Here is a 13,449-nt window from a genome sequence, read left to right as displayed (position 1 = left end):
CTGTTTTTGTTTTGTTTTTCTTTGAAGACGTTTCACTTCTCATCCAAGAAGCCAATCCAATTCTCCAAAATATGGGAAAAGCCAATATGACGTGATAGGTATCGTAGACACCTGTTGGATGAGAATCATGACCTGAATACTGAAAATGGGTAAGGGGAGAATGGATATCCCATTTGCAATCTTTGAGACAAAGAAGCCCCGTGTTTCTGAAGAATGTGAAAAACTGGTTGGAAGGAATATGAAATGATAAGCAGGGAGAGAAGGAAGAGGAAGGGGAAAGGGAAAGGGATAGGGAGGGAGGGAGGGAGAGGGAGAAGGAGGAGATGGAGAAGGAGGGGAAGAGGAGGAGGAGGAAGAGGAGTGAAGAGAAGAATGTGAAAAACTGGTTGGAAGGAATATGAAATGATAAGGGGGGAGAGAAGGAAGAGGAAGGGGAAAGGGGAAGGTAAGGGGAAGGGATAGGGATAAGGAGGGAGGGAAAGAGAGGGAGCGAGGGAGGGAGAGCGAGAAGGAGGAGATGGAGAAGGAGAAGGAGGGGAAGAGGAGGAGCAGGAAAAGGAGTGAAGAGAAGTATGTGAAAAACTGGTTGGAAGGAATATGAAATGATAAGCGGGGAGAGAAGGAAGAGGAAGGGGAAAGGGAAAGGTAAGGGGAAGGGATAGGGAGGGAGGGAGGGAAAGAGAGAGAGGGAGGGAGGGGGAGAAGGAGGAGATGGAGAAGGAGGGGAAGAGGAGGAGTAGGAGTAGGAGTGAAGAGCAGGAAGAGGAGGAGGTGGGGCGGAAAAGGAGGTGAGAGAGGAGGAGGGAGAAGGAGGGGAAGAGGAGGAGGAGGAGGAGAAGAGCAGGAAAAAAAGGAGATGGGTGGAAAGGAGGGATGAGGGGAATAGGAGGAGGAGAAGGAGAGGAGGAGTGAAGAGCAGGAAGAGGAGGAGATGGGGTGGAAAAGGAGGAAGAGAAGGAGGGGAAGAGGAGGAGGAGGAGAAGATAGAGAAGGAGGGGAAGAGGAGCAGGAGCAGGAGGAGAAGAGCAGGAAGAGGAGGAGATGGGGTGGAAAAGGAGGGAGGAGGGGAAAAGGAAGAGGAGGAGGAGGAGGGGAAGAGGAGGAGGATGAGCAGTAGGAAAAGAGCAGGAAGAGGAGGAGATGGGGTGGAAAAGGAGGAGGAGGAGGGGAAGAGGAAAAGGAGGAAAGGAGGAGGAGGAGTGAAGAGGCGGAAGAGGAGAAGGAGGAGAAAAGGAGGAGGAGGAGATGAAGATGGAGATAGAGAAGGAGGAGGAGAGGAGGAGGAGTGAAGAGCAAGAAAAGGAGGAGGGGGAAGAGGAGGAGGAAGAGAAGAAGGAAGAGATGTTTTGCTTACTGCTGTTAATTTTTTTACTTATGACTATCAGAGTTTTAGACTGTACACTGGATATTTTAACTGTATTATTTATTTTTCTGAGCCCCTGGGAGTCGTGATGGATTAGAAACAAGTTTAATAAATAAGCCAACTGCCTGATGCCCTCTTCGCATCCCTCTCCTCTCATAAGAAGCGGAGAACCTTCCTTAACACGATTGAGCAACAGGGGAAATGAAGCTCAAGACTCAGCTTGAGGTATGGTCAAAATCCTCTCCCCACACACACACACATCCCACCCCAAAAAACCCCTTAAATGAATTCAATTCTCCATGGGCAAACCAATTGAACTCTCGGATGCTGAAGAAGTTGGAGGAAGTCATTTTAGAACCATCGTCTATAGCAGAGGTCTTCAAACTTGGCAGCTTTAAGACTTGTGGACTTCAACTCCCAGAATTCTCCAGCCAGCACACCTGTGCTGGCTGGAGAATTCTGGGAGTTGAAGTCCACAAGTCTTAAAGCTGCCAAGTTTGAAGACCTCTGGTCTATAGTTTCTGAAAACTTTTGGAGAGCTGCCAAGCGACCAGAGAATTGGTAAATAACAGAAGTTAGAAAAGAAAAAAAAAATACTTTCAATACAGATAATCCTGAATTTACAGCCATTCGTTTAGTGACCATTCAAAATTACAATGATCCCCATTTGCAACCTTCAAAGTCAGGGGAGAAGCCAGATTCATTTAACAAACCTTGTTACTAACTTAACCACTGCAGTGAATCACCTAACCCTTCTGGCAAGAAAGGTCGTAAAACGGAGCAAAACTCCCTTAACAATTGTCTCACTTAGCACAACAAAAATTGGGGGGGTCGTAAGTCGAGGACCACCTGTAGATAAACAGATGAAACAATAGCAGGTTGTCTCTACTTTAAGACAAAGAACACACCTTCTGAATTGTCTCCGGAGGAAGAGACTGGACAACCACTTGTCTGAAATAGTATAGGGTCTCCTGCTTGAGTAGGGGGTTGGACTAGAAGACCTCCAAGGTCCCTTCCAAGCTCTATTCTGGCTTGTAACTTGACTCTCACCTTTGTAAGGGAGCTCCACATTTAGACTGGTAGCTTTTAGTGGTGTTTAGAACTGCCGCTTGAAAATGATAAATTAATTAAACAGAAATTTTGGGGCTCAATCGTGGTCCTAAGTCGAGGACTACCTATAGTCAAGAAAAGGGACCAGGTAAGGATCACGGAACTACGGACCAGGTAGTTTAATAATGACAGGGACGCGGTGGCTCAGTGGCTAAGACGCTGAGCTTGTCGATCAAAAGGTCGGCAGTTCAGCGGTTTGAATCCCTACTGCCGCGTAATGGGGTGAGCTCCCGTTCCTTGTCCCACCTTCTGCCAACCTAGCAGTTCAAAAGCACGTAAAAAATGCAAGTAGAAAAATAGGGACCACCTTTGGTGGGAAGGTAACAGCATTTTGTGTGCCTTTGGCGTTTAGTCATGCCGGCCACATGACCACGGAGACATCTTCGGACAGCGCTGGCTCTTCGGTTTTGAAATGGAGATGAGCACCGCCCCCTAGAGTCGGGAACGACTAGCACATATGTGTGAGGGGAACCTTTACCTTAGCTTAATAATGCTAGTTGTAAAACAAAGTTGTAAAACACCTGGGTTGTTGTAAAACAACCGGATTGCCTGAAGATGACCTTGTTGTTCTTGTTCGCCTACTTGAAATCCTGAGGTGATTCATCGCAACGGACAACTCCGTGCCTTTCAATGGAAATACATCATGAACCCTTGAGAAAGTCACTACTTCCATGTTGATCCTCACCCTGGTCTCTTTGCATATGTTTTCATCTATGTAGGAAGCTTAAATTGCCTCCTAGCCACTGGGGAGCACTAATGGTGACCTACTTTTCCAGAACATTCCAAAGATGGTAGTGAAGTTACTTTGATGACTCCTACGGATATGCAAAACTATCCAAATCTTTCATGGAAACCGCCCACTTTGTGGTTTTTGTTTCATTATATTCCCCATTTAATATATTGTGCAGTAGTTGGGGGAAAAAAATGAAACAATTCTGTGGAAATTGTTAATAATCACAGCTTGAAGTTTCCACACAGTGAAGGTTGTGGGAAGGGGGTGTCCCCATCTCTTTCAGAAGTTGGCATCTGAAGTTGCCTTCCATGGCCACACAGGTAATCCTCGACGTACGACCACAATTGAGCCCAAAATTTCTGTTGCTGGGTGAGACAGTTCTTAAGTGAATTTTGGCCCATTTTACGATCTCTCTTGCCACACTTGCCACAAGTGAATTGCTGTGATTGTTAAGTTAGTAACACGGTTGTTAAGTGAATCGAGCTTCCTCATTGACCTTGTTTGTCACAAGGTTACAAAAGGGGATCACATGACCCCGGGACACTGCAACTGTCATAAATATGAGACAGTTGCCAAAGGTCTGAATTTCGACCATGGGACCATGGGGGCTGCTGCAATGGTCATAAGTGTGAAAAATGGTTGTAACTGCCATCCAGATAGACAGAATTGGAAGGGGTCTTGTAGGTCATCTAGTCCAACCCCATGCCCAAGCAGACCCTACACCATTTTTGACAGATGGCAGTCCAGTCTCTTCTTGAAAGTTTCCGATGATGAAGCTCCCACAACTTTTGAAGGCAACTTCTGTTCCACTGGTTGATTGTTCTCACTGTCAGAAAATTTCTCCTTATTTCCAGGTTGAATTTCTCCTTGATCAGTTTCCATCCATTATTCCTTGTCTGGTCTTCGGATGCTTTGGAAAATAGTTTGACCCCCTCCTCTCTGTGGCAGCCCCTCAAATATTGGAAGGCTGCTATCATGTCTCCCCTGGTCCTTCTCTTCACTAGATTAGCCATGCTCAGTTCCTGCAACCGTTCTTCATATATTTTAGTCCCCAGTCCCCTCATCATCCTGGTTGCTCTTCTCTGCACTTTTTCTAGAGTCTAAACATCTATTTTATAGTGTGGTGACCAAAACTGGATGCAGTACTCTAGGTGTGGTCTTACTAAAGCTTTATAGAGTGGTATTAGTACCTCCCTTGATCTTGATTGTATCCCTCTGTTAATGCAATTTAGGATTGCATTGGCCTTTTTGGCTGCCGCCGCACACTGCTGCCTCATATTTAACTGGTTGTCTACTAAGACTCCAAGATCCCTCTCACAGTTACTTCTATTAACCCTGGTTTCACCCAGTCTATATGTATACTTTTTGTCCAACTAAACAAACTGTTGTAAGTCCAGAACTACCTATATAAAATGATTTTCATGAAATAAACATTGTTTTGCAAGTCTATAAAGGAGTTGGCAGAAGAATAAATGGAATTATAATTGAAAAGGTGAAGTTAGTTGGGATGAAACTGAAATGAGGGAATGCTGTAAGGAGTATTTTAAAGATTTGTAAGGAGATCTATGGGGGTTCTTTACTGTATGGAGTTATAATGCTCCTATCTTAAAGAGTGAAATTGAAATGCGTGATGTCACATCTGAAAGGGAATCATAAATGCTGCGAGAATGTTGAAAGATGGGAAACTATAGGTGTAATAAATTGGTGTAGATAGAGACAATTTCAGATATGTATATGATTCACTTATGGAGCAGTTATGCATCTTGTTCGCTGTACATGTATGTGCAAACCATGCCTATGACTGATGATTGGAAGAATAGTCCTCGATTTGCAAGAGTTGGTTTAAAGACCGTTCAAAGTTACAATGGCGAAGGAAAAAGCAGAAGCAGAAGCAGAAGCAGAAGCAGAAGCAGAAGCAGAAGCAGAAGAAGAAGAAGAAGAAGAAGAAGAAGAAGAAGAAGAAGAAGAAGAAGAAAGAGGAGGAGGAAGAAGAAAGAGGAGGAGGAAGAGGAGGAGGAGGAGGAGGAGGAGGAGGAGGAGGAGGAGGAGAAGAAGAAGAAGAAGAAGAAGAAGAAGAAGAAGAAGAAGAAGAAGAAGAAGAAGAAGAAGAAGAAGAAGAAGAAGAAGAAGAAGAAGAAGAAGCTTCACTCCCCTAGAAATTTGCAAGGTGAGCCCCATTTGTCTATTTGCTTTGCTGAAATCTCCCCTGCGCTAGAAGTTCTCAGAAGCATGTATATTTGCTAAAGAGCACATATGTTTCTGCCCACATTGTTACATGGATGTGAGAGTTAGGTACATCGGGGAAAAAAAACCATAACAGTGTGTTGAATGCAACGGGAATAGAGTACTAAAAATCGTGTGGCGAAACAAGAAGAGATAAAAATCAGGGAAAAATAGGTGTGGGATGAACGTGGACTGAATACAAAAATGAGAGAGAGAGAGATAAAAGAAGTATACAGAGACTGTCTGGCCATATACTGTCTTTTGGTCATCAAGAGCATCATGATTTTTATCATCAGAATTTTTTTCTTTTTTTCCCACTAAAGAGAAGCAGTTTTCTCTTTTTTTACGTGCTTCCTTTCACACCTTAAACCCCATAGAGGGCGCTAAAATTCTATTACCTTTATTCATACTGCTAGTTCATCAGTGAGAATGCACTTTATGCACTGTGTGTTACCTTCAAAGTGTGAGGCCCAAAACTTGCTATTAAAACCAACAAGTGTTTCTTATCTACAAAATGGCAAAGACCAGCCAACTATCAGCATCCATTCCTGTTAGCAGAACATGCTCGAATATAAACAAATCAGATTGTGGAACGTAAAGAGCGTGTCAGAATCGACCAAGGCAGAAAGAATTTAGCAATAAATGCAATAAATGACGGGGAGAAAAATATTGGAAAAGGGGGGCCACTTTTGAGAAATAAAAGCCCGACAAAATTTGGATTGTTCAGTTCTTCTGTTCCCCAGATGTTAATCTGGAGTGTTGACACTTGTGTCTCTGCAAGACGATTTTTTATTTTGAGAGAAAAGATCAAATATTAGTCAAGGGTCAAAGCAAGACTGGAGAGCACGTCCCAAAGACGCTTTTTTCAAAAGGGAACTGGACGTTGTTTTTCCTTGAGGAGGTTTCACTTCTCATCCAAGAAGCTTCTTCAGTTCTGACTTAATAGTGGAGGATGGAAGTATTTATATTCCTTGCAGTCATATGGATGTTAGCATTCTTTCTGAGAATCACTGAGGGCACTTGGAGGTTTATCTGTGTCCTCAGGGTCACCTGAATAGTGCAAATGGTTGTGGAACCTTCTTGGGACTGTTGAAAGCATTGTGTTGTAGACTGGAGATACTGTAGATGGTATCGTATCCTCCCCCTCTGTTGAGAGAAAGCTGTTCAATTTTAATATAAATGGCCTCTTTTGCCCCTCTTTCAAACCAGCAGTCCTCTCTGTCCAGAATGTGGACTTTGCTGTATTCAAAAGAGTGACCTTTGTCTTTGAAATGCAGATGGACTGCTGAATCTTGTCCTGATGGGTTTGTTCTCTTATGTTGTGCCATGCGTTTGTAAAGTGGCTGTTTTGTTTCTCCAATGTACAGATCTGTACATTTCTCACTGTGATACCGCAAATGTTCCTGTCTATGATTGACTGGAGCTGAAGCCATTATAGGACAATGATACTTGTAATCCGGCAAATTCTGGATGGCCAAAAGCTGTCCACCATCGTTTAAAGACATGGTTTCAAAAGAGGAAAAAGGGGAGTTTGGCTCCTCAGTCCATTCCAATCTGAATTAGTTCAGGAAACTGATTAGATACCTTGAGTCAATGCAATGAACCTAGTTGGCTTGGTTTTCTTGACTAATTTGTTGTTCTTAGTTGCGAAGTCATGTCTGACCCATCGCGACCCCATGGACAACGTTCCTCCAGGCCTTCCTGTCCTCTACCATCCTCTGGTGTCCATTTAAGCTCATGCCGACTGCTTCAGTGACTCCATCCAGCCACCTCGTTCTCTGTCGTCCCCTTCTTCTTTTGCCCTCAATCGTTCCCAGCATTAGGCTCTTCTCCAGGGAGTCCTTCCTTCTCATTAGGTGGCCAAAGTATTTGAGTTTCCTCTTCAGGATCTGGCCTTCTAAAGAGCAGTCAGGGTTGATCTCCTCTAGGACTGACCGGTTGGATCGCCTTGCAGTCCAAGGGACTCACAGGAGTCTTCTCCAGCACCAGAGTTCAAAGGCCTCAATTCTTTGGCGCTCAGCCTTCCTTATGGTCCAACTTTCACAGCCATCCATTGCAACTGGGAATGTAGTAATCTTGACTGATTAGGAAAACAATTTCTGAGCATCTGCAAATACATTCTCAATTGCTGAATTGATTCAGAGGTATGCAGGATGATGGTTTGATTCAATCTTACAGTATGGAAAACTGACTTGTTTCCGATCTTCAGCTGAATTAACTTCAGATAGATCTCTAAAACGAAACATCACACAGTTCAAAGAATTGAAGCAAAGACAAGAACGGAGGCCTCTTCATTTCCACAAACTTTGGATTCATTTATCAGATTAAGTCCTAAATCTAAGTTAACATAAAGTAACTTGCAGTGGCCAGGTTGACTCAGCCTTCCATCCTTCCGAGGTAGGTAAAATGAGGACCCGGATTGTGGGGGCAATAAGCTGACTTTGTATAAAATAGAACACCGCTTGGGGGGGTGGGCAAAAGCCCTACTAAGCAGGCATATACAAAAGTATGAAGGCTATTGCTTAAAAGCATTGTAAGCTGCCCTGAATCTCCGGAGAAGAGCAGCATATAAATCAAACTAATAAATAAATAAATAATAAATAAACCATAGGATGGCTTGACATCTTCACCTGGTTCAAATGAATTGCCACTATCGGCTAAACTACAATGTAAAAGCAAGATGTCCTTCAAATTTAGACAGAGCTGCCAGAAGACAAGAACAACTAAGAAAGCAGGGTCAACTTGGGAGTAAAGCCATACCTTGGAGATGATTGGCCCCTCCCCATAGGAAACAAAAGAGGAGCGAACGGGGAGGGGGCTTTTGTAGGAAACAATTCGTTCTGTCAGTCGTTTCAAGAGTGGAAAATTCTGTTGGTGACTCTAAGAGACTCTGTGCCAAGTTTTGCCGTGCCCTGCATTTAGAAACAAGTTACGTGGCAGCTTGCTAAGCAAGATAAGGTGTGTTGATAAATATTCCTTTGAAAAACTGTTTGGATGGCACGGATCTCCAAAATGTTCCCCAATACATCTTCACTCTGCTGGAAATGCAAAGCACAAAAAGGGACATACTACCACATGTGGTGGTCCTGTCCCAAAGCCAAACAATTCTGGAATAATATCAAAACCCAATTGGAACAAATAACAGCTCAAAAAGTACCACTAAGACCAGAAACATATTTATTAGGCATATTTACAGGTAATTATAAGGCATATAAATCAAATTTTAAAAAAAATTATGACAGAGAAATAATATATTTGATCACACATATTTTGACTGCCTCAAAGATCACTTATGCACAAAATTGGAAGTTGGAAGAAGTCCCAACACAAGATAGAATAATATCTAAAGTCATGGAATGTGCTGAGATGGACAGACTCACCAAGGAAATTCAAGGAAAGAAAGAATCTGACTACTACCTGGTTTGACAAAGATGGTATCAATGGTTAAAGGGAAAAAACAAAACCAAAAGAGGATCCTAAAAGAGTAAAACAAAATTCTGTACCAAATAAGATATAACAAGGCATAATTAAATATTAAAAAATAATATCGTTATATAAGGCGAGAGGAAGGAATACATATCGAGGAATTTAGGTTATTGATGTCGGAGGAAATCAGACATTAACGTTTAGATGTTATTTATGTTATTAATGTCGTATTTGTCGCATTTGTATGTGTATGTGTGTGTGTATTTAAATAATAAATAATATCGTTATATAAGGCGAGAGGAAGGAATACATATCGAGGAATTTAGGTTATTGATGTCGGAGGAAATCAGACATTAACGTTTAGATGTTATTTATGTTATTAATGTCGTATTTGTCGCATTTGTATGTGTATGTGTGTGTGTATTTTGTGTGTTTATATATGTAATAAAAATTTATAAAAAAAAAAACTGTTTGGACGAGCCTTGCTGACTGAATGAAAATAATTCACAGTCGTGTAAGTAAAAGAGGTTTTGCCAGGACCAAGACTCTGTTTCCTGGTTTTTAAGGGAGCCTAGATCAGAACAGTTACCTAGTTATTTTTATTTATTTATTTATTTTATTTTATTTTGTTAAGCACATATTAGATAATATATATAAGTATAAGCATGAATTGAATACATAAAATAGATACGAATAGAGGAAACATTAGGACAGGGATGGAAGGCATGCTGATGCTCCTATGCACGCCCCTTACAGACCTCTTAGGAATGGGGTGAGGTCAACAGTAGACAGTTTTAGGATAAAGTTTTGGGGGTTTTGGGATGAGACCACAGAGTCAGGTAGTGCATTCCAGGCATTGACCACTCGGTTACTGAAGTCGTATTTTCTGCAATCAAGTTTGGAACGGTTTACCTTGAGTTTGTATCTATTATTTGCTTGTGTATTGTGGTTGAAGCTGAAGTAGTCATTGACAGGTAGGACATTGTAGCAGATGATTTTATGAGCTATGCTTAGGTCAGACCGAAGGCAGCATAGTTCTAAATTTTCTAAACCCAGAATTTCAAGTCTGGTGGCATAAGATATTTGTTACGAGCAGAGGAGTGGAGGACTCTTCTTGTGAAATATTTCTGGACGTGCTCAATTGTATTAAATGTCCAATATGCAGTGCAGGTTCCAGTTTCATATTGAAATGTCTTCAAGAAAATAACCAAGCTCAGAGAGCACCAAGGATCCCACAGTTTAACTCTGAATTACCAATATTCTCTAAAATGGAATGGAATGGAATGCTGCCTGGGGAATTCTGGGAGTTGAAGTCCAGATATTTTTTTAAGATGGTCAAGGTTGAGAAGCACTGATTTAGAGTCTAATCTTGTCCTCTCAGCAGTATGAAGTTGAGCCTTAGAAGAAATCAAGAAAATCTTTCTTTTGAAGATGAACTCCATCACTTCAACTCAAAAGAAGAAGAAAAAAAAACATACTCCCACATCACATCTATGGGGTTTATTGATGTATTGGCCTTTGGATGACCTATTATTTCCACTGTGGTGCCCTCCAAGCATTGAAGTGAAACCCAAAAGTGCTTTTTTCAAGAGGCAACTGGACTTTCTGAGTTTTTTTTTTCTTTGAAGATGTTTCACTCAGGGGTGAAAATTTTTTACTACCGGTTCTGTGGGCGTGGCTTATTTTGTGGGTGTGGCTTGGTGGAGGGGTAATGTGACTGGGTGGGCATGGCCAACTCTTTTTTTTTTTTTTTACTTTTAAAAGCATTTTTTCTACAACCTTAAGAGGTTGCAGGAAAAAAATGATTTTAGGAGCCTCTGACGATCAGGCAACTCAGCTGGGATCGCCAGAGGCTTTTAAAGGCATTTTTTTTCCCTACAACCTCTTCGGCCGAAGAGGTTGCAGAAAAAACACTTTCAGAAACCTCTGACGATCCCAGCTGAGTCGTGATCATCAGAGGCTTTTCTTTTTTTACTTTTAAAAGGTTGTAGAAAAAATGCTTTTAAAAGTAAAAAAAAAAGCCTCTGATGAGGTGGGCGGGGACCAGTTCGGGGGCGTGGCCAGCCAATGTTATTACCGGTTCTCCGAACTACTACAAATTTTTACTACCGGTTCTTGCGAACCTGTGTGAACCGGGAGCATCCCACTACTAGCTTCACTTCTCATCTAAGAAGCTTCTTCATTTCTTTTTTTTTTTTAAATAAAGTTTATTTCCATTTTTAAAAACAATGCTTTACATATATACATACAAAATTATTGCAACTAACGTATACAAATATGCGCCTATACCACTAATGAAATCCGTTTCATTTCCCTCCCTTTCCTTTCACCCAAATATACCATAAATTCCAACATTCATAATAATCAGAATCTTTTTGGTTCCTAAGTAATTTCGTTAACCGATCTGCCTCTGCACATTCTGTAATTTTCTAAATCAATTTATTCTCTGTGGGTATTAATTCGTTTTTCCATTCTTGCGCGTATAATATCCTAGCTGCGGTAATAATGTGGAGGATCAAGTACCATTTTTCCTTAGATATTTTATCTGGTTTCATTCCCAATAAAAAAGTCTCTGGTTTCAGCTCTATATTATATCCTGTAATTTTCACTATCCAATTCTGAATCTTGGACCAATATTTGCCTGTTTTGGGACACATCCATCATTGCTGATAGTATGTCCCACTACCATTCCCGCACTTCCAACATGCTGGGGAGGCTCCTTCTTCTTGCGAATTGCAAGAAGCTTCTTCAATTCTGAAGAAAAAGCACCTTTGGGACAATCATGACCTGGATGTCTAAGAATCTCCATAAAAAATGGAGGTGAACATTCTCACCAGTGTCCCTTTAACCATGAATTCAGGGGAGAATCTGATCTCCCAAACCAGTACATGGATCTTTCTTGGAAAGACTAGCGAGATGTGTTCATTTAATCCATCTCTAATCCATCTCTTAATTCATCCTGGCGCTTCGAAATCTCTTTTAAAATGCATCTCTTTCCGCGGCCATTTAATTGCAAATTATTTTACTGTTCACTTTAATATAGATTTTAATTTATTATTGTTATGAGTCTGCCTTCAGGACTTGCCAGAGGAGGCAAAAGGCAGGTCATGAGCTGAATGAATAAATAAATAGGAAATAATAAAATAACGGAACTTGTTCTCTTTAACACACGATTAATTCAATATGTTTTTGCAACCAATGCTCCACAGGCCACTGGCATTCAATTCAATGCTTTACTAAAGTTCTTTTCCGTTGCTATGATTTCAGGTTGCTTCAGATCTCATTTGCAATGGGTTAGATCAGGGGTGTCAAACTGGATTTCTTCCAGGGTTGGGTCAACATTGTATTTCTCCTCCGCAGGCTGGCTGAGGGGGGGAAGAGGTGGGGAGGGAGAGGGAAATGGGATGGACGCCTCTTGAAGCACCCTGCTGGCCAAAACGGGGTATGGGGCACCTGCACGCAGCTCCCCCGCAGCCCGTTTTTGGCCTCCACGGACTCCTGTGGCACTCTGCTGGCTAAAAATGCCCCCAAAATATCAAATGACCAGCCTGCAGTGCCTCTGCCGGCCCAAAGAGGGACCCCACAAGGCCGGCAGAGGCACCATGGGCCGGTCATTTGATATTTCCAGGCTGGCCCTACAGGCTAGATCTAAACATCTCAAAAGCCGGATCCAGCTGATGGGCCTTGAGTTTGACACCCCTGGATTAGATCCATTTTAATGTGCTTTATTCAATTTTCTGTATTTATTATTTATTTATTTTTTCCCCTTTGGCGCCCTGCATTGAACTTTTCCATCCATGTTTATTTAGAACGTAGAATAACAAGAGTTGGAAGCAGTGGTGAAATCCAATTTTTTTTACTACCGGTTCTATGGGTCGTGGCTTGGTGGGCGTGGTGTGGCTTGGTGGGCATGGCAGGGGACGGATACTGCAAAATCTCCATTCCCACCCCACTCTGGGGCCAGCCAGAGGAGGTATTTGCCGGTTCTCTGAACTACTCAAAATTTCCACTACTGGTTCGCCAGAACCTGTCAGAACCTGCTGAATTTCACCCCGGGTTGGAAGGGACCTTGGAGGTCATCTAGTCCAATCCCCTGCTCCAGCAGAAGAGTCTATTTCAGAAGATACCATTTTAGACAAATGGCTGCCCAGTCTCTTCTTGAAAGCCTCCAATGACGGGGCACCCACAACTCCTGAAGCCAAACCGGTTGACTGTTGTCCCCATTGGGAAATTTCTCCTGAGTTCTAGGTTGCTTCTCACCTTGAATAGTTTCTATCCATTGTTTCTTGTCTTGCCTTCTGGTGCTTTGGAAAATAGGTTGACCTCCCTTTTCTTGATGGGATTTTTCTGGGAGTGAATCGGGGTGAAATCCAGCAGGTTCTGACAGGTTCTGGAGAACCGGTAGTGGAAATTTTGAGTAGTTTGGAGAACCGGCAAATACCACCTCTGGCTGGCCCCAGAGTGGGGTGGGAATGGAGATTTTCCAATATCTTTCCCCCAGGAGTGGGGAGGGAATGGGGATTTTGCAGTATCCTTCCCCTGGAGTGAGGTGGGAATGGAGATTTTGCAGTATCCTTCCCCTGCCACACCCACC

The sequence above is a fragment of the Pantherophis guttatus genome, chromosome 7, assembly GCF_059756535.1.
Source record: "Pantherophis guttatus breed Tessera chromosome 7, ASM5975653v1, whole genome shotgun sequence".
In the NCBI taxonomy this organism is placed as follows: domain Eukaryota; kingdom Metazoa; phylum Chordata; class Lepidosauria; order Squamata; family Colubridae; genus Pantherophis; species Pantherophis guttatus.
Note: the sequence above shows the minus strand (reverse complement) of the source record.